Consider the following 6444-nt stretch of genomic DNA (forward strand, 5'->3'; position numbering starts at 1 on the left):
TTGAATTGTCAGTTTTCTAATTTTGCGCCTAGAGAAAAGAAAACTTGGTTTCCTTGGCATTATGTGACAGCTAGAGGCTGAGAGAGCAGCACAGTGGTAGAGCATATGCTTAATGTGCAGCAGAAGACCCTGGATTCAGTCCCCAGCACCAAAAAGAAAAAAAATACATATATACAACAATATAACTTTGGTTATACTAGATATGATAATATTTTAAAATGTAAATATATGTAAGATAATTGATATGATTTTGTTTAAATCATGATTTTAAAAGCTACGGTTTATTAAGACAGTAATTTTTTTTTTCTTTTGTAGTACTAGGATCAGACTCATGACCTTGTATTTGCCAGGCAGGTGCTTAGGTCACTGAGCTAAATCCCCTGCCCTAAGATGGTAAATTTAATAATCATAATTTTATTTACTCTATTGTTATTAATTATATGTTAAAACTATAAAGACTTTAAATTAATCTTAATTGTATATTCATATATCTTGTATGTACAATGAAATATATACATATAAAAGTATATTGATAAGTCCTTTACCACAAACTGTTACATGAATAATATACAAAAGGAGAAAGTCAACATTTGGGCTTTTTTTCTATAAAATGAGTAAATCATTTTATGTGCAGATCAGTAGATGTCACCAAATTGTTCCATTAATTTTTTTTTAATCTTTTTCCTTTTTATCGGTACCGGGGATCGAACTCACGACTGCCTGCTTTCAAGGAAGGTGCTTATGCCTGCTAAGCTAAATCCCCAGCCCCTTGTTCCACTAATTTAAAGCTTCTGAACAGTTATTTTCACATTATTATTTAGAAATTCTTGCCTTTGAAAAAAGTTAAGGAGGGGCTGGGGATTTAGCTCAGCGGCATAAGTGCCTGCCTTGCAAGCAGGCAGTGATGAGTTCGATCCCTGGTAAGGATAAAAAGGGAAAAGGACAAAGACAAAAAAAAAGAAAAAGAAAAAGAAAAAAGTTAAGGTCCTAGTAACTGTTGTTTATTGCTGTGTTTACATAGTATTGCAGCAAACTGTGTCTTTGGATACTTCTGACTTGTATTTTGTCTCTTCTAATCATTGTTGATGTTGCCTTTCCAAAGCTCTATACTCAAAAAAATGGGAATAATAAAAATGTTAAGATTACTTTTATACTTCAAATATCTTTCCGTTTCTTAAAATACCTCTCAGATAATACAAAGAGCTGCTCCATCGTCTTATAAATCAGCAACAGCAAAAGGAAACAAATAGGTTTGCCTAACATTCTCCAGAATTTCATTCAAAACTTGTGTGAGAGTTCTTTCCACAAACTTATTTTTTTAAAAAATGACAATAGAGGGGCTGGAGATTTAGCTCAGCGGCATAAGCGCCTGCCTTGCAAGCAGGCAGTCGTGAGTTCGATCCCCGGTACCGATAAAAAGGAAAAAGACAAAAAAAAAAGTACTAAAAAATGACAACAGAAAGAAAGTTACTGAGTTATGGTCCTGAGTTCAATCCCTGGTACCAAACAAAACAAAACCAGAAAGTTATCTGCTTAGGCAAATTGTACTCAGGTAAAACATGTTAATACAAATATCTTTCTATGCATGTATACTTTTTAGATTAAAAAAGTGCATACTTCTATGCCTGGTGACAAATTCCCACTATCTCAGCATGTGGAAGGCTGAGGTAGGGAGATTACAAGTTTCAAGTCAACCTGCACTACATAGTGAGACTCTGTCAGAGAGAGAAAGATATATATATATATATATATATATATATATATATAGAGAGAGAGAGAGAGAGAGAGACAGAGAGAGAGAGAGACAGAGAGACAGAGACAGACAGACAGACAGAGAGAAAAGGAGACGAGGGGAAGAGAGAGATTGTTTATAAGAAGTCTAAATAAATACTAAGTGATAGCACACATATACAGCATACTAGCCTATTTTGCATTGCTAGAACACAATATCTAAGGTTGGGAAATCTGTAAAGAAAAGAGGTTTCTTTAGCTCCTAGTTTTGGAAGTTCAAGAGTACAGTGTTGGCTCTGCTCAGCTCCGGAGAGGTTTACGGTGAATGATATAACCATGGTGGGAGCTTGTGGGGCAGAGAGAGCCCTGGGGAGACAGGAAGCCAGAAAGCAGGGAGAAGCCAGACTGGCTCCTGTCTCTTTTTGCTTTTAACAATTTACCTTCACAAGAACTAACTCACTCCTTGAGTTATGTCACTCTCTTCCCATGACAGCACCGACAGTGACCCATCACCACGTGTAAGTCTCCTCTCTCAGAGGTCCCGGCACCTCTCACATCACCATGCTGGAAAACAAGCTTCCAGTTCATGAACTCCTGGGAGACATACTCGGGTCACGTGCAAACCATACCACTTGGTAATATTTATAGGTTATTGCTTATTTCGGAATTTCATTGAGTAATCTAGAGGTACCCACCTTGTCCACCTTGTTGCGACAGCAACAATGGGTAAAAACTTCAGTTGATTTTGTTTCATGTTCTCCACTAAACGTTACAGCTTCCATGCTATATAGATTCTTTTCTTAATAGTAATGCTCACCACTTTTGACTTTATTACCTAACTTTTATAAAATGCTGCTGTTTGCTTTCCCATATCAAAACAGAAAACCAACTAGTCATCTTCTTCTATCTAGAAAAAGAGAATCCTGTGATTATATAACTCCCATCAGAGGAAACTTTCTTTCCCTTTAAGGTCTTCTAGAGACTGCCTTGAAATTCCTTGATGTATTTTTGTGATGTGTGTGTAGTTGAGAAGAAAAACCAAAAATTACCAGAAAAATTAGGCTATCACAGGCTTGAATTTATCCTTAAAATGTAAGCTTCTTACAGAAATCAAAATTGCTTTTGTCCAGACCCATTAATTAACAGTATAAATAAAAATATTTATAATTAGCTGAACAAGATGGCACAAACCTGTAATCCCACCACTGAAGGATGCTGAGACAGGAGGATTGTAAGTCACATCCAGGTTGGACAACTTAATGAGACTCGTCTCTTTATTTCTCTCTCTCTCTCTCTCTCTCTCTCTCTCTCTCTCTCTCTCTCCCTATCTCAGCAGATCCTGATTTCCCAGTACTGAAAAAATTATACTGATAACAGGTGTTATCAGGATTAGTCAATGATTTCAAAATGTTTAGGAACAAAGACTATCATACCAACTCTTATAAAACAGGCAACTAATTAAAAAACCATGAGCTATAAATACTAATAAACACCGTGGGACCGTATGCCAGACTCATCTATCTCAGTCTTAAAGGAGTCCAGTTAGAATTCTCGGAGGAAGCAACATCTTGATGAAGACATGCAGCAAAATCCAGTAGAAAAATGAACCGAGGATCAAGTATATTCCAAGTGATGTATAGACAAGCAGCGAGTGAGAATGTTAGCAGGCCTAAAGATGGTGCTGACATCGTTGCTGGGTTCAGAGTTTTCAAGTGTTGGACATGGCTAGGATGCCACCTTCTCACCACACTTAAAAGATCCCTGCAGTATGAAACACACTTTCCTGTGTAGCTTTTTTCTTTTTTGACTCACAAAGGCGAAGGAATCATGTGTCTCTTCATTTCATTGTAATCACTGTTTTCTTCCATGACTTCTCTTAGCAATATTTTTTCTCAATACTAGAGGTAATTCCTTAGAGGGCAGAAAACATGTCTCATATACATTGTATTATCAGATACTAGGAACCCAAAAGGCTTGACATAGAATAGACACTCACTAAAAGTTTGTTGCATGAATGAATAAATTATTAATATTGTTTCTGAATGTAATTTTGTGATTGTATTATCTGGTGAACTCTGGAAAACTACTGGACTTTCCTATCAAGAAAAGAATGAGAGTGACATAGTCTGCAGGATGAAAATCTAATATATACACGGGTATGAGTCTAGTTTGGGTATATCCATTTCTGTCCATCCATACTCTAGCTCTTGCATCACAAATAAAGGAGGTAAAGATCCACAAATGAGTCTTCCTCCATATATTGGTTAATACTCATCTGCTGTTAGTTCTGTGGAATCAGAAGCTAAGATAGAGATGGGTATGAAGAATACTCAGGGCCTACGCTCCATGGAGGGAAGAGGATGACAGGCTTGGTGAGAAAATCATGTTAGAAGCTGCTTAAAGCATCAGCCAAAGAGCTGGGGAGTCCTGAAGCACATGTGACCGCAGTCAGAGTTGTCTCAGAGAGACCTGAAGCAGCCAGGATGCCATCCATGGGTACATCACAGCTGGATATAAGCCTACCGGGAAGGGTGTAGCAACAATGTAGAGACACCCTCCTGGGAGTGACAGCTGAAAGGAGACGGGTCACTGCATTCCCAGAAGCCTTGCTTGAAGCAGGATCTGCATTTAATGCAGTCCTTTCCCATAAACGCAACAGTCATAATTCCAAATGATATAGGTTATGTTCAAAATTCTCCAACAAGAAACTTCTACATTGCTGTTGTGAACGTAAACTAGTACAATCACTATGGAAATCCAGTATGGTGATTCCTCAAAAACTAAAGCTAGAGATTCTACTCAAGCCAGGTATTCCCCTTCTAACTATCTTTCTGAATGGGTTAAAGATGTCAGAGTAGAGTGATATATGCATTTTAGGCGTGCAACAGCACAATTCACAATAGTTTACTCTTGAAAGAGGCTTATGTGTCCATAAACAGATGAGTGAATGAAGAAATGTGGTATTTATACACAATGCACTACTACTGTGCCATAAAGAATATACTTGAGTTATTTGCGGGAGAATGGATGCACCTTGAGACCATAATGTTTCACCATAACTGAAATAAATCAAATTCCCATCAGAAACCCAAATTATAAAGAGCAAAACTAAAGGTAGATAATAGGAAATAAGGAGGTAGGTATTTTGGAAAGGGAGGGGGACCAAGAGATAGAGAAGAGGGAGGGAGAGAAGGGGATTAAAAAAAATTGTTATGTGTTACATACATGTACCAACCTCCCAAAAGGAATATAATCATTATGTGCTGTAAACATGAAAATAAAAATTAGGCCGGGCGTGGTGGCTCATGCCTGTAATTCCAGCACTCAGGAGGCTGAGGCAGGAGGATTGTAGTCCAGCCTGGGCTACAAAGTGAGCTCAAGGCCAGCCTGAACTGCATAGCGAGACCCTGTGTCTCAAAAAGACAAAAAAAAAAATTTTTTTTTGAAGAAAAAAAAGGCAATTCCTGGTTTTTAAGTTCCAAATGACTTTTTTGTAACTCATAGTAGAGAAATACATAGTTGTGTGCTCTTCAAATATTTAAGCCATAAAAAGTTCAGGGAATAGAATTCATCATCGTGCTGTCAGTTACTAACTGGGAAGAACAGGCCAGGATCGTAGTGCTTTTCTCTGAGAAGATATAAAGATTCTACAGAGGAGAAATGAAGGGATGCAGAGGAAGGGGTGGCTGAGACTACAGGATTGGATCGAGGGCAAGAGATGGATAGAGACAGAACCAGCATGCAAACTTCCTGGCTCTGCCTAAGTAGGTGCCAAGGAGCTATCTTTCCTGATGGTACTGAGATGCCGCTTGTGGGAAGAACAATACAAGCGAGCTTTCTCCCAGTCCCAGAAATGACACCTGCCAATAGGCAGCCCTCCTTTCCTATAGACAGAACACTTGTAGCCCCAGATTTAGGAAGAGTCCCACCACCTATTCACGGAGAAAGCTGATGAGAAGGACACCGAAGTCATCTCCCACTGCTACTTAGGTAAGTGCCTGTTTCTGGATTTTTTTTTTCAGCTTTTTTTTTCTTTTTGAGACAGAGGTTACTATACAGTTCAGGATGGCCTTGAATTCACTTTGTATCCCAGGCTGGCCTCGAACTCGCAGGGAATCTCTTGCCTCAGCCTCCCAAACGCTGGGATTATAGGCATGTGCCACCACACTTGGCTCTTCTTCAGTTTTTATATCAGTAAAGAGAGAACTCAGCTTTCACTCCAAATATTTGCAGCATTCTTTATTGCCATCAATAAAAGGCAAACCTTTTTCTTTGCTGCTTGATCCTGTGAAACACATTTTCTAGCTGTAAGATAATTGCTTTACCCTTCCTGTGTTTACTTGTTTGCTCTGACTGATCCCCAGCTGTCTTTGAAGAGAGAAATGCGACCTCAGCCAAGGCTGCATCTCTAGGCCTTGGGCACAGTGCCCAGGACACGGTAGGTGTCTGTGGTGGGTGTTGTGGTGCACTGCCCAGTTCCCCTTGTGGTTAAGGCGGTCATGGAAACTGGTACAACTTTCACATGGTCCAATGACTGTTGGATGCAGAAGTACAGAGGCTTGGCATGTCTTGCCTCACCCAAGTTCTCCTTGGCACAGTGCTTAGCAGCCCTGACTGAGGCCTTCTACAAATTCATCCCAGTTCACCTCTTTTTGAGCAGCGTTCCTCCCCAAAAACCCTTATAAAGATTGCCTTCAAGAGCTAGATGTGGTA

This window comes from Cavia porcellus, unplaced genomic scaffold (assembly GCF_034190915.1).
Source record: "Cavia porcellus strain 051 isolate PalLab524CR breed Dunkin Hartley unplaced genomic scaffold, mCavPor4.1 scaffold_1, whole genome shotgun sequence".
Lineage (NCBI taxonomy): Eukaryota > Metazoa > Chordata > Mammalia > Rodentia > Caviidae > Cavia > Cavia porcellus.